Consider the following 25,161-nt stretch of genomic DNA (forward strand, 5'->3'; position numbering starts at 1 on the left):
GTCAAATCCGCATACTGAGTTCAGGGTTTCACACCCTGAGAATGGACTCCAACCAAATGGAGATGCTACCTCCCGTGGCATACGATGTTCTTGCCACCATCTCATCCGTATACATTACGGATGAGAGGATTTAGACATACATGATGGCACAAAAGTAGATTTATTTTCCAAGTCTTATACAGACAACCTGACACCAATGACAACAGCACAAAACAATCTGGAAATAGACCAAGTTGTAGTCATATTTGCGAAAAAAGCTTAAAAAAAGCTGCAACTTTCGTCTTGAAACAGACACCTGAAAACGCAGTGCATTTAAAACAATTTAAATACATCGATCCACCTCACACACAAGTGATTCTAGTTTTAAGTCTCCAGCAAACATCACAGAAATACAAACCAAGTCAAGTTCTATTATGAAAAACTTAAACTTTTCTCCAACTCAAAATTTGACTCACCAGAAATTTTCGACCGAATCACTCAGTCTTCCTCAGCTATCTGACCCAAATGCTGTGGACACGTGATTTTTCCCACGTGTGACGTCAGCAAAGGGTCAAAGGTTGTCTGAAGTCGATATCGCCCCCCGTCCCGGTTGAGCGATGGATGAAGTGCCCTGATGTATATGGCCTCTTTTATGCCTCTCTTGAAGTAATCCTGTTCGGTATCCAAGATTCTGACCCCCTCCAAATCCACTGTGTGTCCCGGTGATTCTATGGATGTGCTGTGACACCTCAGATGCAACAGAACTGGGTCGTCTATGTTCTAGAAACCTGGTTTTTAGTGAGCGCTCAGTTTCCCCGATATAAGTTTCCCGACAGGGGCCTCTGTTAGTGTTTCCCTGTACGTTAAGACAACTCCTTGTGGCACCTAAGGACAAAACTCCCAAGGAAGACAAATGTGGGGTTATCTACTACATAAGTTGCCAGGGAAACACTAACTATTGCCCTGCAAATCAAGCCTAGTGATGTTTGTAGGCAGGTCCTGAGGAACACTGGTGAGACCTTTGTTGTTGCAGTCACAGACTGATGAACAGCTGCTGCTGCAGGCTGCGGCCGCACCGGTTTCCGCCAGAAGACCAAGCAGAAGAACAAGCAATCTGTTAATCCTGTTTGTCATTTTGCCTGTACGAAAGACATAAGGTCATGTGATGTGATCACACAACTAATTCTTACCAGTGCATGTCTTGAACTATATTAATAGTCTTCTGTGCAGACGTTGTATCGGCCTGCGTCTGTCTGTATAAGTGCGGAGGTTCAGGAAGAGCTGTATCCGGGAAAGGCTAGAGTTATCTATCCCCAGAAAAGCAACCATGCTCATAGAAACACTTAACCGCAGGCCAATTGAAACGTCTACTCAGGCTAGGCTATCCAGACATTTGGTGAACAATGTTGCTAGTTAAGTGTGGTAGATACCCGGAATGCCAAGGAGTTTAATCCAGAACCTTGTCTTTCTACAGTGTGCTGTCAAGGCCCCACAGCGGGACCTGCCAGAGATTCGAACCTTGTCTTTGTGCACAGTTGCCACAAAAAACTGTAACCAAACACCACTATATGTATTCCGACAGCGGGACCTGTTGTTGTTGGCATTCTTCCGTCTCGGAATACGATGGAATCCGCGCCATGCGTATGGTTCAGTCCGTCTTTAGACATCGCCGGCTGCGGCTGTACAGTCAAATCCTGGAACGACAGACTTTGCCGCAGTTGTCACAGGTGACTTGAGAATTGATTGAGACTTGAGAATCCTCAACTAACGCTACTTCTTATATGGTTATTGTTATATTTGATTTCTTTTCTGGCGTCAACAATCTCAGTGTTGTAGAAAGAACCGTGCTTTATCCAGAACGAGAAACATACCCTGGCATGGTTCTAGATACTTCAAACGTATCCAGATGTTGTCTTTGATACAAGCCCAACACTGCGTGATACCGTACTTTACCTGCGAAGGTACATGCAGGTGACAGTTCCTGCTTCAGTGTAAACAGCATTGTTTATGATAGGAACCTGGCAATGTTTTACATTTCAAGCTTGACAGCGCCAATGAAATGCCCGAGTAATTTCTTACAAACAGCCCCATCAAAGAATGCTTTTTTTCACAGCAAATGAAGGGTAAAGACACAAAATAAGTGAACATATCACAAACACGTCTCTAATGAATGACAGAAAAACAAAGAGTGGAATTTCACCTGCCAACAGCAAATGAAGACATACAACTGTTGTAAAGAAGAGACCCTGTATACGTAGCACAGCAATGTAGCACTTGTTCCTTGTATCACTGTACCTCGGTTATCTAACTTAGTGCATTTGGCCCATGTGAATATGCAATAGAGTTCATTGTCATTGCTGTACTGCGTGAGAATATACTGGGGAGCGTCAAAGGGGTAGGGAAATATGATTATCGGATAGGGAGTGCTGCGAATGCAAGCTAACCGAAACCTTACTTCACCAAAGTCGAGTGAGGAAACAGGATTACCGTACATTGCCCAAGCACAAAACATTTGGGCCTGCTCGGGATTCGACAACCCTAATGTAAAAGTCGCCGACCCTAATGTTGAGTTTCACCTACCAATAGTAAAAGGAATTGCAATTCTGACATAGAACTAGATAGCCACGGTTCTTGATACTAACAACAAAATGTGCACTGGCACCTTTAACTGTAAATATAAAAGAGAAACCTACCACGAAGCCGTTTTTAGAGGCGTTCCAGAAGTCCAAACAGAGTCCCCTGCCACGAATTTCCGCCTTTTGTTAGGTTTTAAAACTGGTCAAATACGTCTGATGTATTCCTCGTCCGGCTGTCCCGAACAAAACCTTGTTACCATACTGCACAGTATGTTTACTTTGTTTCAGGAAGAAACTTTGACATCTTTCCACATTGTTTGGTGCGTTGTTGTCGTTCTTGTCAATTTGACTGTTTGAAACTCTGTAATATCTACTTTAATTTGTGATTATGTCGAAATCGAATCTGTTTATTGCTCCCGAACTTCATCAGACCTTGTTAAATCCTGAATCATCACATGTCATATCGACCAGTGTGGTGAAAACCCGTCAACTTTGAAATATCCCTGAGGAGGGTGGTAGCAGTCACTACAGAACGTAGGGCCTTGTGTGGCTTTGTTCCAGGCTTCAGCCATTCTCGGTCGATCAAGTGAGGGTGTTTGCACTTCTTGAACTTGACATTGTCAGGAAACAGGTGGATGTTCCCTATGTGATTCGGCAGCGACTCCCACATTTTCTTCTTACCACACCATCTCCACCACATGGGCTGGCACACAACCAGAGATGGTTCGAAATGCTTTTGGTCCACCCTTGCAGATCCCTGTTGGCCCTTTCTTTGCTTCAGCTGAGATGTTCTTTGTGATGGATTTTGAAATGTGAAACAAGTTATATTGATGACTTATCGTTCTATCAATCATGTACTTTGGTTCCTTCAGCACCTTACCCACACCTCTGTCTTATCTGTCACTACACATTCCACATCTACACCCTCGTCCGGTAAGAAATCCAACCCCCTTCTGAACCCTTCAGTTTCCATGGATTGGGAAGTGCCAGTCTCCGTAACCTGTATCATCTCAAAGTGCAATATGAATTTTAGTACTTTGCATTGTGTTCGTGATGTAGACGGTTTGTCTGCTCACGTCCGTGATGAGAAAAAGGCAACTCCTTCCTCCCTTGACACAATCACCAATTTTTACCTTTTATCTCATGTCTGCCCTTCACCAAGTTCGTGCGTACTCTGTTTAATTGTTTATTGGGATCTCCATCAGTATGGAAGTTAACTCAATACTATTCTTCCTGGAGTCCAGCAACATAAAAAAATAATAATAATAATTGCTTTTAGCATTAATAATAATGAATAAAATATACAAATCATACTGAAATTATAACAAACTTGAAACAGAATCAGCATAGAGAAATCAGAATCAGCATAGTAAATTGTCGGAGATCAGAGGTCAAATAATATAAATAATATGTATGAAATGAAAGTAATAATTGATTTACTTTCCAATCAATACAAAATCAAAGTACCAATAGTAACAGTGAACAAATATTTGAACTGACATAAATAAAAAAAAATAACAAATATGATTCCTTTCCATTAAATGATTAAATAAATGACTACAAAAGAAGAGATCTCACTCAAAACTTAGTGGAACAAAGGCATGAGAACATAATTTAAATCAAGACATACTCGCCCACAACAAAATCTTGTTACCACCACAGAGCAAGAAGTGAGCCCTTGTCTTCGTGTGTTTCCACCCAGTCATTTATTGTGATATTAAAATTCGGTTGGTTTGCTATAATCCTGTTGTTTGGTAGTGTGTTATGACTTTTTATACTTCTGTATAGAAAAGTCCTTGTTAAGGCTTTGGTTTTGGGCTTCAGTAGAGAAAAACCTCCTTTCTGTGCCAACCTTGTGTTGTGGTGGTGTGAACTATTAATGGTTCTTATTCTATCATAAATACCTGCTGATTCTTTAACAGTAATCAACTTGTGAAAGGCGCAGATGGTTGAAGTGTACATTCTCTCTTTGACTGTTCTCCAGTTAAGCCTTGAGTGTAAAACGTCTGTGCTGGTGGTGAAAGATTCATTAGCTGCTAGCCTGGCTGCACGATTTTGGAAGACATGACCATTACAAGCTTCAAGGAGTGTGACGGCAGTGAGGTCCCACGGACCGTGTACTACAGGCCCACAGTTGGGGGGTGCAGTTGTCGCCGAGAGTACGACGGTTGTGAGGACCTTCTGCACAACCTGGACAACAAGTAAGTGTACACTACTGACATAAATATAAGTTGTTTGGTTCGACCTGCCATCAATTGCATGCATTACATGTAAGCAGGGGTGGCTTATTTCACCAAAATGCTTAAATTCAACTTTCCCCCAGATTGTGTGTTCTCAGAACTGGAAAAGTAATTTCTAGGGTAGAGGGGGGGGGGGTGAAGAAAATTTCCTAAAAAATCATATAGCCTTGCTTAAAACATCCTGTAGCATTAGAAAATCAGGGTTTTCCTGGTATTTAGTCTTAAGCCACCCCCTGATGTGAGTCCTATTATTGACAACCATTGAATATTTCCTCTTTGATTACGCAAATTAATGTCATTCAGACTAGAAACTTCTAAGTTGTATGTCTCCTTCTTTTATCTCTTTTTCCCCAGGAACATGTTCTACTTTGGCTTTATGCTGAAGTACATGCACGACATGGTGTATGCCAGAAAGCCTCTAAAGGCGGCAGAGAGAACTGCTAACAAAACCAGGGCTGTGCACAGTAACAACACAGCCCCCACTGGACTACAGGCTTCTGCGCAGGGCATGGAACTCTTGGGCAAGGCTGCTCTCCATACCATCTCCCGATGTATGTGCACATCTTATCTCTTGTGTGGTTTTATTACAGTGTTGTAACACATTACACACATAATTTCTCACCTAAAAATTTCTTAAATATCCATTGTTTGAACCCAGTGCACACAAATAATGAAATACTACCCACTGTGACTTTTCCAGCTGCTTAAATAGTGAATTGACCACCATACTTACATAAACTCATAAAGATTCCAAAGTGTCCAAAAAAAGCCCGGTCTAGGTAGGGTTAAATATCATTTGCTCACTGGGATGCCTGTAGTGCAAATGTAATAAGGAAACACCGGACACATAACAGAACAATGTCTAATTTAGTGCCGGTATGTATATTTCAGGTCTTCTGCTGTCCCCTGTGTGGTGAAGAACCGTCTGTGATAATCTGTGATGGAACTGCAATCGGGTTCAGGCGGGACTTCCTGGCAGCAATGGAGGTACGTACCTGAGGAGAGCACCCAGGATGGGAGACCAAGTGTAGCCGGGTCGAAGCACGCCGACCGCGTCTTTATTAATTTGAAACAGGCAAGGGAGCTGATGTTGCGGTACAGTGGGGAGATACGTGGACAGAGGGCTAGAAATAAAAACGGACTTAGCGATGGCGAAGTCAAAACTCTTGTGTCACTCCTTGGCAAGGAAGGACACACTTAGCTTGCAGCAGTTTTGCAACGCGTAAAGTCGTAGGGGGGCAGCCGCACGTGCCCATCACCCTACAAGAGACTCCTCTCTGAACTTGCCAAGAACACGCCCATTTGCGGCATGCTGCAAACTGCTAGCAACATGGAGGCAGTGGGCATACTTTTGAGGCTGTCAAAAGGAGAAGTGACACTGGGCGACCCAGATGCCGCATCAGTTCTACAAAAGTGCACACCCGTGATGTTTAAAAGTTTAAGAGACATCACAAAGGACGGAGACATACCAGAAGACATTCAGCAGCTTCTGCACCGTATCCATGCCGTCCTAGAGCAAACCTTTCAAAACGTTCCCATCCCATTTGCTGCTTCGTACCCTAAACCACCAGCACGTTCCACACTCACCTACTTCCCCGGACTTTCTCAGAAGGTCGGGCTCCCGAAATACACCGCCGACACAAAGCCCTCTAGTACCAGTCAAGGGAGCTGCCGCAAGGAGTCATACGGACACCCGTCACTGACTCCAGGAATATTCACCATGTTCTGCAGGCACGGCGTCTGCTACGGGTTTGACTGTATGATCAGCTGCGAATCGCCAAGACATCCGTTTGAAATATTCAGGACAAGATTCAACTCACCGCCACAGGTCATTGTGTATGACAATGCATGTAAGCTGCATCAGTACGTTTTGAATAGAGAGCCCCACTTTTTCCGTAAAACTCTCTTTCTTGTAGACCGCTTTCACTTCCGAGGCCACATTGACTGTCTCTTGTGGTATTGTATGGACGAGTACAGGCAATCTGTAGATATCGCTACCATCAATTCCTAGGTGAACGAACAAGCCAATGCTGGCCTCATCCGTATCCAACCTCAGCTTTCTTACATGACCCCCTGAAACTTTATTTTCCATGCTTCACTCTTCCTGGCTGTTCGTAACTTAGATGCTATCTCTAAATTCTCTAAGATCTTTCCTGCAATTCCCAAGGCTCTCTATGAAATAGTGTTGATCAGTAAACTTGCATTGTACATATAGTATTTTGTAATTGCACATGTTTGAACTGCAAACAACTTTTTCAAATGGATGGTCTCATTTTGCCTATCGTAAAGTACCATGTTTGAATTGTACAAATATTTTGTAATTTCACATGTTTGAACGCGTACTTTACCAGAACGCCTACTCAGAATGGAAAGAACTCACATGCGGCCTACCACAAGGGACAGTATTGGCACCCATCATATTTATTGCCTAATCAATAATGCCATAAAGGACTCGAGGGCAAACAACTGGAAATTCGTAGACGACCTCACGCTCATAGAGAGCAGGCTTCTACGCGAAGCCCAACCTACCTCTCTATCTGCTGATCAAGCTGCTGCACAAGGAGAGCCGGCAGGTGACTGTGTACACAAGGCAGGTATCCGAGGGGAACCTACAGCGATACCAGCGTGCGACGTAAAGGCGGGTGCAGGGTAAGCTCTTCAGCCACTGGGACAAGTTTGCCGCGGGAAATTGACGGCGAAGGGCCTGCTGGAGGCCTGCTCCAAGATTTTCGGGCCGCCTGGTATGTAAGGGCCATTTGGAAACACGAACTTGTGTAAAATGAAGTAAAATTGAACTTGTTACTTTAGTATAAATTGTAACTTGACACATGTTAGTATAAATTGTAACTTGACTACACATGTTAGTATAAATTGTAACTTGACACATGTTAGTATAAATGAGGAAAACTAGCTATTGATTTGCCTTTTCATGTTTTTTATGTTTCCTGTTACGCAACAACGCATTGCTTGGTACGCATTGATTGTTACGTTATTGTTTTTTCAATAAAAGATTTGTTAGAAAAGTTGCAATGGCTGTTGATTGGTGAATTTTAGTTTAGGAATTAGGAAAGTTAGGAATGATTCAACTGCAGTGAACGTGTTAATAAAAAAACGAACGTTAATTAAAAAAACGAACGTTAATTAAAAAAAGAACGTGTTAATACGCTGAACGGATTTTATTCTATCGCCGATGGTCCTTTACCACCGTAGGAAACTGATTCTGAAAAAGAAAATAAGAATAAGATATAATTGCATTTGTCAAGAAAATACATTCGTTTCGCCATGTTTGCTTTCGGCTTGCTTGCTTTCTGAGGCCGAAGTGTCCAGAATTGGGACATTCGGCATGTGGCCGAAACATCCTCGGCTCGTGGCCGAAACTTCCAGCACATGTGGCCGAAACGTCCAGTACATGTGGCCGAAACGTCCAGGCCGAAATGTCCATGGGCCGAAACGTCCGACGTTCGCAATGACCAACTTATCCATCTTGCAAACGGCGTCCTGCTGCAGCAAGGACGAGCTGTTAGTCGGTATATTGAAGGTACTGGCCCAAACAACGTCGAGAGACAAGTGTGGGGAATAATAAAGGCCCTGCAACCCAGTACCAAGACCACAGGTTATGACCACATAGACAATAAACTTCTCACACTCTCAGCAGATTTGCGTGAAGCTTGTATGATTGATGGCCCTGTGTATAAGATGATGTAACATGACACATGCCCTTGACTTCTCACGAAAGTACAACAGACTACCCTTATGTCTTTAAATGGGCAATTGTTGGAAAGGCAATCAATTTTATTATTTTAAAGCCTTTTTGTGTGATGGATTTCATTGGCTTCTAATATTATTGTGCAAATTCTCTGTGGTATATTAGCGTTAAGTTGTTCAGGTACAGATACATGTCCTTACCTGTACCTAAACATCTAACTGATTCGTAATTACATGTAGAGTCGATATGTACCACGGTGAGACAAGAAAAAAAAGAAAGTAAATGTAATAGTTTCGTTCAAGACCATGTATGCCTCACCTATCTGTCGTAAGCGCAACCACAGCATTAAGTATGGGAGTGAATTTCCCAGATGTCAGGTATGTTGATATGTATATTCCCTCTGAGGGGATTCAACAATGACAGATTCAACAAATCTGTCTGAGCACGTCTCGTAGGGTAGAACTGATGAACTGAAACTGATGAACTGATAAGATGAATAAGTTACGATTCATTAAACTTTTACTGATTCTTGTATATTTTTGTTCATAGCTGGATATGTTGATGAGGCTGGCAAAGGTGACGAAGGATGGAAGAACGAGGTGTGATTGGCATCCTTCCGGACAAACTACACAAACATCTCACAGCATGCTCTGAATGCACATTCAGTGTGCATGACATGAAGATGGGCCTAGACGGTGAAAGGAGGCAGCTCACCTTCCTCCACCCTGACTGTGATAAGGACACCTTCCGCATGGTGAACGGCCAAGCTGTATATGGAAGGACTGTTAACAAGAAGGCTATACTTGTGTTAGGGACTGATGCCCCTTTTCTCATGCAAGGTTGGTGTTTAGAATTTCATGCTGTTACTTCAAGAAGAAACTGCAAACACTCAGCATGACGAGAGGCTGCCAGGACCTCATCAAACCGTGGATGGGGAGCATCGTCAACCATCTGTACTGGGCTGTTATCTCCACACCTGCTGGGAACGGACAGCTTATTGCAGACAAGTGGAAGTCTGTGCTGGAGCATATCCACAATCGGCACAACGGTTTCGCTGGCCTGTTCCCCCAGTGCACACATGGACCACTGTAGGGACGAGAAGCACAGAAGCCATGGCCTACGCCGCTCGAGGTCCCCTCAAGCAGTGGGAAGAACCCCCCCCCCCATTCAAAATTCTGGCTACGGGCATGAAAATTGTGTTTTTCGATTATGTTTGTGCTGGAAGTAAGCTAGGAGGTAGCATTTTGGATTTTCCATATCATCTTAGGATAGCATTTGGCACATTTTAGTGATATGTTGCGTACTGACACATGGTTTGTGTTTTGCGGACACAAAGTAAGATGTACGGACGTGGTAGACAACAATGCACGCGTTTTCTCATTAGTTGAATTTGCTAAATATGAATATTACTTAGTTGATGCACAAGTAGTTTAAATACTGCCGCATATGCATTGTCAGTAGTTCAAAAGCGACATGGCTACTGCAATGATCAGCGAGAACGGCAGGTCTGGAGTGAGCAGTCTCTTTCCCCCTAGGACAAAAGAAGACTCGCTGCATGACTATGTCCGAATCCTGGTTCAGCGGTCGAAGAGCATTTACTTCTTCAAGGACATGGATGACGATCAGCTGAGTCGTCTTCCCGACCACCTCAGGCCCCGAGTACAGGTGACAGAAGAGGTGTGTCGCCGGTACGTTACCAAGAGCGTCTGAGTACGTGGCACCACGTGGTGTTCGCTACAGGAAGACTGGGGAGCGGTCTTCCGAGACAACCTGAAGCCCAAGGCCGAAGGTGGGTAGGGGCACTACAGGCTACCTACAAGGAGGCAGAACGCCTCTGGAGGGAGCATAGTCCAGCGTACTAGCCGTGCCGCTCTGTGGCACGGCCGGGGAAGCTTCCCGACGGTCGCTTTAACATACGTCGGACGAGGCGACCGGAGGACACAGAGGCTGAATACAGGATACGTATTCGCCAACAGGTCACCGCGGCCGAGGTTCGCCAAGAGTCCACCGCGGTCGAGGAGAGCGCTGTTAACAAGGACGTCCCGGATCGACGCATCCATCATCCTAGGAAAATCCGGTATCGCCAACGTCCACAAAGTTTTAAACCTGGAAACACAGCGGCGAGGAAGGACGGGGAGTGTTCAGTGGAAGGACGCACAAGCCGTGCGTCAGGACGAACCCGACATTGGCGCAGAGCACGTGGAGCACGGGACACAGAGACGATTGACCCAAAGAAGCGGTTGGATGAAGACACATACAACATGCTTTGCAGACCCAGCGATCCCTTCCTCGTCCCGCGCCTTCGCGTCGTCAAGAAGAAGAGTTACACATACCGGAGACCTTACACCAAGGACGCGGTAAACGGAAATCGTATTGTGGATATGGCAAAGATGGAGGAGCTGTGCAAGTTTTCAGGGAAGCTGGAGATGAAGCTCGGATTCGGCTGTAAAGAGGCGCTTGTTTGCAAGACATGCGGCTACACGACAAAGACGGCGGAACTTTTCCAGCGAGCCGACAAAAGGAGGTCGGGCGCGCGCGGACCGCTTGCCGTGAAGATGAACATACAAGCGGTGACCCCTGGAGTGAAGGATCGATATGGCGTCTCCATCTTTAACCCGCTCTGTGCTTCACTCAATATTCCTGCCCCTGCCCGCACTGTAACGCAGAGGAAGATAACCGAAGCTAGCAAGGCTTTCAAGGAGCTAAACCAACAACAAATGGAGAAGAACTGCAACGTGCTTGCCGAGGTCAAAAGGCTCCGTCAACAGGCGGGCCTTAAAGAGAGCGCGTCTGTCGCAGCTGAGACAGACGTTGGCTACAACAACCCGCCCTAGGGAAGATCGAGGGGGCAGCCAGGGACACAGGCCAAGTGCCCCCTTTTCGAGGCAGAGACAGGAAGAGGATGCCCCTTTCCCTTGCAACGGAAAGCCAGCTGTGTGCAGGATGCGAGGTGCGTCGCCTAGTATACAGGGACTACAGGGTCGCGGATAAATACTGTGTTCTGCTACCATAAGTCACATACGTGGAATACAAAAATCTACTAGTAAATGCATCGGCTATTTTACGTTGTTCGTTATACCAAAGTAAAATGTTTTCATGACATGGATTGGCAATGTTTTCTTCAGTGAGCCATCTTCGCCCTACTGACATTTTAACACTGCATACTCGCATAACCAGTTATTCTTATCAGTGAGTCTCTCAAACAACGGACGATATAAAGTCTGAGGCACTAGTATTACATATGAGCCTAACTTGATTACATATGTCTTTCACCAAAATAACACCACTGCCCATCCAGTGTTTGTAGTACAAAGATTTGTTGTTTAACCTAAAGTTTTCGTTGCACCAGATTATTTTATTTCTTACATCAGCAAAATAGGTTCCACCTCCCAATTCATGCCATGAGAGGATTACATCTCTGTAGATGGGGGGGGGGGGGCGTTAACAAAGAAGGTGCATCAGTTTTTCGTTTGAAATAAATTATAATAAGACCAGAAAGTCTTTTCCTAGCTTGTCAATAAAGTGTAAAGGTAAAAGTCGCCACCTACTTAGCGGACCTCTCCCTCCTCCTGTACGCCAGCCCTCCTAAGCGAGTCAGCCTTCAGGACCCCGAGGAAGCCAACCACCTGCATCGAACTTCCCTCCTGCACCGTGGGGGTTTCTGCTGCCAAACGTCCCCGCCCCCAGCCCACACATGAGGATGAACTGTTCTCTTGGTCGTGGCAGCCTAACTTGATGTGGCAGACGTTCGTTCCAGATTTCATCTCAATTTTGAGAGACACTGGTCTAAAGTCTTTGCCACTTAGGAAAACTAATCATACGAAAGGGGGGGGGGGCAATTTTCTTCAATCATCGTTTAAGTAATAGTAGAGAGGTAAAAATCTTATTTAACCCTACCTAGACCGGGGGGGGGCTAAAAGTGCCCGCGGCAACTTTGATGTCACCTAGCGTCTGAACGGCTAGCCGTAGAACGACCAAACTTGGTGACTTTTTCCTAAAAATATTGGTTGGCAACAATTCTCTATCATTGGAATAAGATAATAATTTTTTGTGTTGCCATGGCAACGGGTTTCTGACAGGCATTTTTTGCTAAATTTAGTACTTTTTGTTTCAACAATAGAATTTTATGGGTTTTATGTCAAGTTACTCATGGTTTCTAATATTAATAACATCCCAAATAATTTTATGTAAATTTTATCATTAAATATGCATAATTTATGCTAATTTGATGACGTCATTGGACAAAATCCAAGATGGCGGACCATATCATTAGAACAGGTATATACGGGTTATTTTCATTAAAATTTCATCAATACTTCCATTTCTTTTACAAAAAGGTTTAGAATGAAGGTGTTTAGTATGTTTACAATTGTATTTTAGGCTTTATCATAAAAAAAACTATTTTTGAAAATTCAAGATTGATGATCCAAGATGGCGGATATCTTAAATATGCATGACGTCATTTTATGACGTCACCGGTGTTGCTATGGGCAACATAAGACTTAGTACACACTAATATTCTGTCATAAACACTTTTGGTAAAGTTATGTTGTATACCAGGGAGGTTTTCAGGGAAAAACCTATTTAGACGGTTTTGGCCAATAAAATCACATTAATGACGTCATAATGACGTCATATTACGTCATAACGACATAAAAATTGTAGATATGATAAATTTTCACTAGTACACCATTCTCTGAAAATTTGGTGGACATACGACATACCGTTCGCGAGTTCTTAGGGGGGGGTCAAAAGAGCCCGGTCTAGGTAGGGTTAAAGCAAATATTCTCTATACAGTCCACCAGACATTGAGACATAACTCTGGTCGGTGGAGTATGTTGGACGCTACTCTAGATTCTACACGTTTACGTTTGGTTTATTGATTCTGGATTATATATTGTTGTTGTAGGAGATTTCAATTCAATACTTTTCTAAACTCAGATATAGACAAAACACGGGGCATCGCTTTTCAAACTACCACCCTAAATGTCTTCAGGCAATTAAGTCTTTATGTGCAAATCTAGATCTAATAGACATCTATAGATACAATAATTCCAAGGTAAGACGATATACTTGGAGACTTCGACCCCAAGCAAGTCGAATTGATTATTTCTTAATGTCCCATTCTCCAGTTTCTCATGCAAAACGTTCAAATTGAAGATCAAATTAAAGATAGCCAAATTAAAGACAGACATTCATGCGGTTGGCCGACCCTGTGGGTAGTCGGGCTTGTCCTGACCTGTACCATCCTGCGTTGCTTCTCAGCATGTTGGTACAGGGCAGACCGGAACACCTGTATCCTCACTTCTTTCTTCGATTTCTTTGATTTCATTTGATTCAGAATGGATACCATACCAAACGAATCCTTCAAGAGGACGTTGAACCTCAGATTTGATAATAATGAGAATGTGAATGTCAGGTACTTCCCCGAGGTGGACGTCAAAACTGACTTTGATTGTATTAGACAAGTTAATCAGAATGTGTTTGAGGTAACGTTTGTGACTCTTACGAGAAAAAGTAGTTTAGTGCTGAAATTCAAGGACCAGTTTCCTTCAGTAAGTGTAAGTGGTTACGGATTAGGAACGGTGGTCACCTGTTTGACTGTCCCCGCTTATTTAAGCGAGGGCTCCATGCAGGTCGGACATTGAACACAGGACTGTACGAATGATGTTACTTGTTCCATCTGCGGCGTAAAACAATGTACAGGGGCATGTCCCAAGTCCGTCGCCAATGTACTCACTCCCGGTGGTAAATGGACATCTGCCGGTGAGCAAGCTACGCAGCAGGTGGCCAAGTCTACAGATAACTCTGTAGATATAACCCTGAATCAGTAACAGCGTCTCAAAATGAAACCTTGCCCAAAACTGTACATGAGTCGGATCCCCAAGTGGAATCCGACAACACTCTTGAACCCAAATCCTTAAACTAAACACTCTCAGAGAATTTCCTTTGAGAGGAATTACAAAAAAAGGTTTAAACCGAACAAACAGGTCCTCTGTAGAACCGTTTCCCCCTAAAACCCCCTTGTTAAAACATATCGTAAAGCTGAAGGATGCCGACGGCGAACGTCAAGAAGCAGAGAGAGAGGAGAAGGCACTAAAGAAGAGCACAAGCCGAGGTGACGAATCAGCAGTGCAGCCTCTGTTGGCGGATAAGGAGCACCAGGCCGAACTCACACAGCTGAAGGCAAAGCTGGCCGAAAAGGAGAAAGAGTTGGACGACTGTCAAGTGAACGTCATGGCGGAGAGAGTCGCTCTCCTCAGGAACATTTTGGCCTTGCAGCCTCATTTGCCGAAGCTGCCAAAGTTCCTCCCCACCGAACTGGCCAATCCAGAGAGAGGACCTACCATCATAGGTGCGGGTAACTTTGACCAGGTTCACCTAAAACGCCTTTGATGTAAGTGACAAGTATTTCTTTCCTTTTAAAAGATAAATTTTCAGAGCATTTTTGACGAGGTTTTGGACGTTGTATCTCCTAGATCATCATTTCTAGTCGTTTCCCTCCCATACCCTTTCCCCATCTAGGTAGACTTGTCCCCGTCCGGTGTGGATTGATTACGTATTACCCCTATCTAGACTGGGCGTTTTTTTATCTTCTCACTTTAGGTCACACTTTAATCCCCTGCGAGGTGCGGACACCCGGGTTTGTGACTGTGGTAGAGAGATTGTGAGGAGAGATGTAGACAGACTTGCAGAAGAGGATTCCGACGAGCAGGTGTCTGTGCACCTTCTGTGTAGAATCGCTTGAAGTCATCGCATGTGCCAGAGAGGAGGATGCTACACATTATTCTTCCAGCTTTGCGTCAGGTATGCAAACTCTGTTTTGCCAATGATAAGCTGATGAAGGAGCACAGTAAGGCAGCCCACGTCACCGAAGGAGGGCGAATGAATCATCCTCAGACTTTTTAGGTGGGTACACCACACATCAATCCAAGAAACATGAAAAAGTAACAGACGGTTGATGCGCTGAAAAATGTGGGTTGCCTGTGGTTGGTACTGTCGCATGCCTAAAAGCTGCTCTGCTTGATGCCCTCAACAATGGTCTATAGATATACGTGTTTAAAGTACATTGATTGTGAGAGGTGGGAGATAATGATGCTCCTTCACGTAGAGCTAGACGTCATGTGTTAAGCCCGGGGACCAGGTATGGGGCTCTAGAGCCTCCTGTTCTGTCAGTTTCAGAATCTGACAGGGATGGGAGTGAGGATGACAGCGGGAATGGAGTAGTCGATGTTGCAGCCCACCCAGGGGACATCAGCCAATATTCTGAGTGCCTGCGAAAGGCGGTTACACTGGCTATACAGATACATGTACATATACTCATTTATGTGAATGACAATAATAATTATCCAGGAAGGTATTAATAGATTGTCATGATAAAGCCTCAAAGCGATACGATTTTTGGCTAAAATCACTTTCAAACCGTTCAGTCAAGGACACTAGCCCTGGAGATCGGTAGACGGTAAGGGCTCCAAACATGGGGTACATGATCCTTGTTCTGATAAAAGAGCTATAGTCTAAGAAAAATAAGGAATGGCAATTAAAGAAGTTATGCAGTTGCTCTACACTCTTACTGAGTTGCAAAGACTGTTAGTTAACCAACGATGACCGCAAGATGGTCAACATCTAGCGTATGTCAAATACCATCTTACCATTATCACCTCATGATGTCATGATAACGCAAATGCCATCCTGTAAAGCCATAAATCATGCCACACAAAAAGCTATAAGGGATAAACGTCCACTTCTTGATAGATAACACAACTGTCATCTACAGAATCACTGCCATCAGAGCTATTAAAGCTGAAAATGAAGAGCACCAATTCGCTACGTTCAAGCGTATAACCTAGTCATATGCCAGATATGGGACCCCTGGTCAAATAATCTCCAACACCTTTATCCGGCGCAACTTCCAGAGGACAGCAGGAGCGAAGCCTTTCAGAACAGGATATCTCAGGCAGCGAACCTCCTTTTCAAAGGGAGGACAAGAAAGAATATCAGTGGAGCTGATGACGGAATGCCCACGAGAAGCCCAGGCACACTGAACTATCTGCTTCAAGGCTACGGCACCCACTGGCACGTAAAAGTAGAGGACGTGATCTTCCACGATTCCCCATCAGAAGGCCCACCGTTCCATCCCGCTGGCCCACAAAGGCATCATTACCGATCTACATTAAGAACACCAGTACCTCACAGCAAATGGCAGAGATGTCCGGAACAAGACGTCCCTGTACCACTGAGCAAGGTTTGGGTGTATAATGGCGTAACCCTTCAGACCTAGTCACAATATACTGTGAATTAGTTGATATATGTAACGTTATCTGTGTTATATTATTTTGTTGTGACCTGTAGTCAATCCAGCAGGTATGCGTGTACAATAAAGGTATTCATTCATTCATTCATCCATTATACTGTTAACGCTTTTTAAATGTGAAATGTACAAAAGGCATAATTTAGCCTTTGGCTGCAACGTGTTTTTAAACAATAAAACAATTTTTATTGATTGATTGATCATAAAAGGTTTTGTACATCAGTAGGTTATTTCCTTCAGCCGTACACATTTCTTTCTGACAATTCACTAGTCCATGACGCACTTATCGCTGACAAGACAAGAGCGTGGAATAGTGAACAGATGCTCAACACAGGTACTACACATCTAAGACCTATGTTAGAATATACAGCTACTGTTTGGGATCCCTAAAGGTGTCAGTATGCACCATCTAATCAATCACGACATAAAGGAGAGGAGCCAGAACCAAACCTTTTTAGATAATTAGAGACCGTCAACTTTATTATGTTGTGATACTAAAATACTTTCTAAATGTCTTACCCTCAGGGTAAGATCCGTCATTTCAAAAATTATTGACAAAGATCAAACAGGTTTTATTCGTGAAAATGTTAGGAGAATACTAGATTTGATTGAATATTATGAAAAAGATAAGAAACCAGGACTTCTTTTTATTGCCGATTACAAAAAAGCCTTTGATACCGTAAGATGGGATTTCATTATCGAATCATTACGTTCCTCGGTTTTTATCTTGGGTCTCTCTGGTCCGAGGCAAGTAACACCGAAGCCCCTACAGTCCGAGACTTGCGGGACCAGCCCTCGTTAACGAATCGTGTCGACAAACAACTGGAGGAGATCTTTGGATCGACATCTAAGTCTAATAAGCGTCCGACGTATCGCAGGGAGACAGACACGAGTTCCTCCCCACCACGCCGTTCGCCGCTCCCTGCTGTGTCAAGAAACCCAAGCTCGGTTCGTCGGGTTCGACACGTCTCCTCAACCGACCGCTCTTTCTCCCCGCCGCCCCACCTCTCCAGCTCCCGACGGCACGTCTCCCCCGGGGTGAATAGAGACAAGACCACGAGGCGACACAAATCCAGGCGTCAGCGGACCAGACACGTTTCTACGTCTACCGCAAGCTCATCTTCAAAAAGTTCACCACCTTCCCTCCTTTTTCAGATAAAATGTAAGAAAGCATGTTAATGTTTGTATTTAAATAGTAATACTTTATTTTCTCACAATCCAGTATAAATGTCCTTTTGGATCCTGTGTATGGCGCACACTGCGATAGTCACCGGTTCTGCAGAGCTTGCATTCGAGAGTGGATCAAGACCAAAGCATCAAATTTTTTTTTTTTTTTTTTTTGTGCAGGACACCCAGGAGAATGACTGATAACAATGATAACAGGAAGGTGAAGAAGTTGGTGGCCAAGTGTTCCGATGGAAGAGGAAATAAAGGAGGAAATGAAAGACGAGCTGACCTACAGGGGCAGTGTTCAACTCAGAAGCCGAGAACATGACAAAGAAGGAACTCAGCCATAATCTAAAACATATGCTTCATGGGACCAATGAAGTCACCAAACAAGAACCCCAAACAAAATGCTGAAGAGCTAAACCTACAGTATCTAGAGGAAACCGGAATAGAACCTATGTATGATCTCTGCAATCACACCAACATGTTCTAGAAGAACTGCACTCCAGAAAAACAAAACATGTAGCTGACGACATCAACAGAGTAACGTTAAAGAACTGCTCCTCAATGGTAAATATGTAGTCAGAGCGTCAGATGTGCGGCTTACCCTGCTGGTACTCCTCCATGAGCTCAAGGCAAAGTAAACCATCCAGCTACCTCAGGTTCTTATTTCCTGTGCCAAAGCTGGGGAAGTTGGGTGGAAGGATTCATTAGGAGGTTGTTGTGCTCTACATTCAAAATACACACGAAATGTGTATTGTTAGACATATAACTAAAGGACTCTTAAAGAGAAAACAAGAGATAATTCCATAAATCATATGTTTTGACTGCATGACTAGCTGCAAATTAGCCAGACAACCCTTTGAAATATTTCGAACAAGATTCAGCCGCAGGTCATTTTGTATGACAATGCATGTAAGCTGCATCAATACTCATTGGGCACTTTTTCCTGAGCACTCTCTTCCTTGTAGACCGCTTTTACTTCCGACATTGGCTGTTTCCTGGGATATAGGGGACGAATACAGGCAAGTGCCAAGTCTGCAGATATCGAAACCATAAATTCCCAGGTGAACGAACAAGCCAATGCTAGTTTCATCCGGTTCCAACCTCCGCTTTCTTACATGACCCCCTCCAACTTTGTTTTCCATGCTTCAGTCGTTCTGGCTTCTCGTAACTTAAACACACATCTTTCCTGCATTTCATAAGGCTTTGTGTGAAAGTGTTGATCAGTAAAATCTCAATTGCTACATGTAAATGTCCAAGTGAGACGGCTACAGTGCGAAGGACATCTACAATATGGACGAGAGCGGCCGGTACTACCGCGCATACACCGACAAAACCCTATATCAAAGAGGACAAGACTGTAGTGGGTGGAAGCGTACCAAAGAGAGTGACTATTGTGTACTGGGCTAACCTGCTTGGGACAGAAGGAAAAACCGATAGTGATCGGCAAGTCAGCAAAGCCACGGTGTTTCCAGAACATAGAGAAGAAGACACTGCCAGTGCAATACTACAACAGCAAAACAGCGTGGGTGACCAGTGACATCTTTGAGGACTGGGTTCGTAAGTTTGACAGGAAGCTTGGCCGTGGCCACCGCAAAGCTATCCTGTTCACGTCACGAAGAGATGTTTCACGTCATCGCCAAAATGGACGAAAAAAAGTCTTTATACCCCAATTGTGTTCAGGTCTTGGTTCGGGTTTTAAACCCTGTTCTAGATCCTAGCGTGGACAGGACCCTAGGGTCTGTGAGTAGGCTTTCAACACCCAGTCTGCACGACCTCACCTCATTCATACCTGAAGATTCAAAGCAGTGCATAACACCAACAACAAATACAGAAGAACCAGGAAGCCATTATGGCAGTTCTGCAGGGTTTCATGTTAAGGAGGAAGGAACTAGAGTCTGTGACAGTCAAAAACGGGCCGTCACAACGGCATAAAGTCAGGACGTCGTTTTTCTTAATTAATCCCATTAGAGGAGTACTTTGAGTCACCGCTGACAGCACCCTGTGTTTTTTCTCATGTTGTTTGTGTAGGACGACCCCGTCCGGTACGAGTTACGCCACCTTAAAGAGGTCTGCCTTGACCCGGCTATTCACCTGTACCCCATTAAAATACACCGGGCCCTATCCAGTCTGGTGAAGGCGACAACGCGGGCCAAACACAAGAGAACCCAGGCCTTCCAGTTCGCGAATGAGTTCTTTATGGAGAACACAACATACAAATGGATGGGCAAAGAAGTCTGGCAGAAGCTGCAGACCAGGGAGGAACGTCGCTTCGCAGAAGAAGCGGAGAAAGCAGCCGCGACACTGCAAGGCGCGTCCGAACCCCCAGTCAGGCCGTTACAGTACCCGACCTGGGACCACGCCCCGCAGCCACCCCGTGGGGAGGAAGGCCGAGCCGGGGCAGGTCGCCCCCGCGTGGACGGCATAGTCACAACGCCGCACAATGACGCGGCTGTCTGAATGTCCAACGTCTGCCCAAGAAGCAGAACTTTAATTATCTGAAATCGATATTTCTAAAGCCCATGGGTTTCATTACGTAGATAATAGGTTTCTTAAATTGATTGGTCCCCTGATATCTGACAAAATTGCCTATGTTCACTCAGCCATGGCATTTTCCCTAATCATGGATATACGCTAATTTAGTCCCTATTTTTAAAAAGACAATCTTCAAGGAGTTTCAAAATACCGCCCCGTTTCTCTACTTCCATCACTCTCTAAAATTTTGTAAAAAAATGTATACAAGTACTTTTACAACTATTTACTATCTTAAAACTTATTTTCCTTTTCAGTCGGGTTTTATACGAGGTGACTCTACTGCTTGTCAACTTGTTTGTATAACTAAAAATATTTAAAGCTTTGGATGCAAACACAGTGGTTTGTGCTGTCTATCTTGATTTTTCCCGCGCTTTTGATAAAGTGTGGCATTCAGCCTATTGTTTAAGTTTCAGAGAAACGGAGAAAATGATTTGGAAGGCTGCGTGGGGAGGGGATATACTATTATCGCACGGCTCAAAACATAGCAACGGAGTGATGATCCTATTTAACCCAAGTTTTACTTATGAATTAAAGGATTATCATGTTAATGCACAGGGAAGAGACATAATTGCAAATATTAAACTTCAACAAAAAAACTTTAGCTCAGTTAACATTTATGCTAAAAATAATATACCCAACCAAATCAGATTCTACGACGATCTAATAACTACTATTCATCATGTGAAGGTGCAATGTTATTAGGAGGGGATTTATTTACATGTAACTCTCAAACATTGGCAGTCTGCAGTGCAAAGTCATTTTTTGCGTTTTACCCAGTGGTAACGTTGATGTACTGTGGGGGTCATGTAGGAAGGGTACATGGGAGACAACTGGAGAAGTCTACAGCAATCAGAGGATGGCAAACACGACATGGCATGTCTACTACTAGCTACATCACACACGAGGCCATTATGATGGTTGGCGGATTTGTAATAGGGACAACAGGATTTGAACCACTGAACACCCTCCAATTAACATGCCTGTGTTTCTTCAAGTGTCTGGCTCTTGCCTGAAAAATACCAGAGACAAGAACTGATTGCCTATAGAGTGTCTTTAACAACTTCGAAGATGAACCTGTGCAACATGAAGCGGAGGAAGACGAAGTGAAGGCCTCCACAGATGCCTTCCTGTCTACACTACCACGTCTGAAGGGCCCCCCTCTGATGCAATAATGCCTGATGAGCTGTCAGCGTCGTAAGCGTCTGTTAAATTACGTCAGTGTTTAATGCGTATGTTGTAGAGGAATTTTATGCTGCATCGTTAGGCCATCCCCTGACACACCGTCTACATCAATACCAGTATGAGGAGAAAGATGCTGAGTGAAAAATCAAAAGTGTTGGCGAAGTGCTGTGTATTCAGTGTACTTTGGCTGAATTAAATATTACATACTGGTGAAAGGCTAGCACATGTCGAATGGTATAAGCAGGGTGAAAGATGACAGTGGCGAAAGCCATCCCATACCATATATGAAACAGAAGGAGTACCCAAAAGCTCATGCATTCCACGCGATGTTGGAGAGTGTTGTTGAAACCTTTTTTCCGCCTAAAGTCTGACCCCCCTTCCCCCCGAACTGACAAGCCGTGGATTACCACACATATCAAACGCCTGATCAGAAAGCTTTCCATAATCAAAACCCACTTGTCTGAAGATTCTACCGAAACTTGACGCAGAGAGCACTAGCCACCGCCAAAAAGAGCCACTATGCAGACCGAATCAGTCGACTAAAGACTGCAAATCCACGTCACTGGCACCAACAAGTAAATTATGAATGAACATGACAAATATTAGGAAAACCAACAGCACCATAGCAAGCCCAAGCTTGGACTTATACGACACTGTCACTGCCATAAATCAGAAGTTCTCTGATGTGTTGAATGCCCTCCCCGCACTGGACACCTCCCTATTGCCGACCCATATGCCCTCAGCGGAATCCAACTAGACTGCCGCAAAATTTAGCACACATATTCCCGAGTTGTTACACTAAGTAAAGACAAAAATATTCAAGGTTGATAAATCCATCTTACATAACTTTCCAAATGGAGGACTATAACTCATGGAGCAAGACCTACATAACTATTGGTTGAAATGGATTATTAAGAAATGATTTATTCCTATACGTCTCAAATTTTTATACTGCCAATTTTCTGACTCATCAGCAAGGGAACCGCCATCAGCCCCCACCCCCTTCTGAAAAACACCACGGAACCCACCTCATTAGTTGGAGGGAAGTTTAGGTTCTATCGGGACATTATTTTATGGTAAGGTAATACGTATTTTCTCATTTGGCATAATTCTCTCATGTATTTGGCGTGTAATTAGTCGGTAAGAAGCCAACAACAGTCGGTAAGATGCGAAAAACTAGTGTACAGACAGACAGCACAAGATTCAATATCGGTAGAAATGTCAACATTCTACCGATATACAGGTGGTGAAGCACAAAACGTAGTAAGACAAATTCATGGAGCGGGGCCGCAGATAACCATTTATGTTTGCACCATCAATACAGTAGTAGCTATGCAGAGCGATGGTACTGCTAGCAAGGACATTGCCATGTACCATCCAGACAATGCTTTTCCACCTTCACTATCATTTGGTGGAGGGCGTTCGGAGGTTTGGTCGTTCAATCATTTTGAATGTTCCCAGCGGACCACCAGACAGCAGAGATCAGCAAGAGAGATCGGTCACATTTCCTGTCAAGTCGGAGCGCCGAAGGCGGTGTGCCGAATGCTTGGGAAACATCCAAATCGTAGGTGCAAAGAAGTGGAAAGATGCACTTGTGAAAGGGAAGTCACAGTACCAGCGTTGTGGCGTAGCTGTCTGCAACACCCATGTGTTCAGCGTTTGCAGCAAGTGTGCTGACAACAAGAACTAAAGTTAAATGCTCTTTACAAGTCCAACTAATACTAAAATATAATGCAGTCATCTTGTACTAGAACTTGTTGTTGTCAGACGATATCTGTTAGATATCTTGAACCCTGAAACCTACCACAACTACGAAGGAGCATAAAGGAATACTTAGCAGACGTTTCCAGGAAGTTATTTTCCTCCAAAACGTAGAAGTACTCTCACAACTAAATCTTTGTATTCCTACAAAATGTTGAATCCAACCACTATGTTCTTGTTGCGGCAGTACTGTTTCTGCTGATGACCCTTTAATAAAAAAAAGTCGAAACGGTTAAATCGTTGTCTCAGCTGTCATCATTCAGAGGCTCAGGTGTTGCATTAACCATTCTTACTTTATTCTAATTTGATGACGTCATTGATCAACATCCAGATTAGTATCCCTACAATTTTATACCTCCTGTCATTTTTTAAAAATAAAACGTTCATATAATTTTAGTTCATTTCCGTTGTGCATTTAGGTCGTACGTTGGTTGAGAAAAGGTATTTTCAAAAATTCAAGATTTCTGATCCAAGATGGCGGCTAGTTTAACAATTTATGGTGTCCTTTTATGACGTCATTTTGACGTTTACTGTTGTTGCTAAGGACAACACAAGTCTTGGCAGACCTTGATATTCTATATTTTACACTTGTGGTTGAAGTTAGGTTGTATACCGTCGTGTTTTAAGAGAATAACCTTATTTTGGCAGTTTTAGACATCAAAATCATATGCATGACCTCATATTAACAAAAAAAATGACAATGTACATTGTAAGTATTGGTGACTTGTCAATCTGTAGGTCAGATGTTCATGTTCCGTTATAAGCATTTTACATTATGGTTATGTATTTTTTATTGCGAAACTTGTTTGCCAAACTGTGTCCCACCTGCTGCAATGTACAAACTAAAACAATAATACTTTTTCTTGACTTCAATGATTTCAAGAAAATTTGTCACATATTTTCATTCTTTTGCTCAGGTTTTGAACAGACTACCAAAATGATATCTGTTTTGACACCATCTGACGACCGCCTCTTCAAGTTGACAAACAGTACTGTAGGGGTGAATGTGCCATGCAGACATTTATTGTTCGCAGTGTGGATCAGACACAGTATTGGTGAGCTTCAGCGGTTAAAGACATCGTACCACGACGCTCTTAAAATGCTAATGAACTAGCCTAGGTGGTGTAGTAACAGTTTGTTATGTGCACCCTTATGCATTGACACCAGGAGGCGCAAACCGTCCTATCCATTTGTCACGCGCCTTTTAGCATCGAAAAACAGCATTGTTTACCCGCTGTGTCATTCGGCTGTGTTCACACGAAGCCTCTACTGGCCGCACTTTTTAAACATCTGTGTGTGATTTGCGTATTTGTACTAGTTTATGTATTGTCCCTGTTTTTATATAGGCCTCTGGCCTGAAGCAAAGAATAAATAGATAAATAAAGATGAATTTTCATGATAAGAACATCGTAGAACCAAGGGCCCAGGAATCACTAACAAATGGAAGGACAACAGTCTTCCTGCTGTCGTTTCCTTTTATGCTGGTGGGAATGGCTGGGCTGGATGACAGGGACTATGCTGAAAAACCTGGTACAGGACCAGGTCGCAGTCATGATGGCCACCACGAAGGAGTTTCAGAGATACCCAACAGTTCCAAAGCTGACGTTAGTTGCACGGCGGCTGATTGAGAGGTATCCCGGTCTGAGTTTCGGATGTTCAGATTTAAAGGAAGCTCATGTAAGTACGTTTACTGCGTGAAAG

At 43.7% G+C, this 25,161-nt stretch overlaps 1 pseudogene; it reads left to right on the forward strand.

Annotated features, from left to right (window-relative positions):
• LOC109475907 overlaps positions 1-9,593 on the forward strand; it is a 20,617-nt pseudogene extending 11,024 nt beyond the window's left edge.
• Positions 9,594-25,161: the final 15,568 nt, after the last annotated feature.

This window comes from Branchiostoma belcheri, unplaced genomic scaffold, assembly GCF_001625305.1.
Source record: "Branchiostoma belcheri isolate BF01 breed outbred unplaced genomic scaffold, Haploidv18h27 scaffold351, whole genome shotgun sequence".
Lineage (NCBI taxonomy): Eukaryota > Metazoa > Chordata > Leptocardii > Amphioxiformes > Branchiostomatidae > Branchiostoma > Branchiostoma belcheri.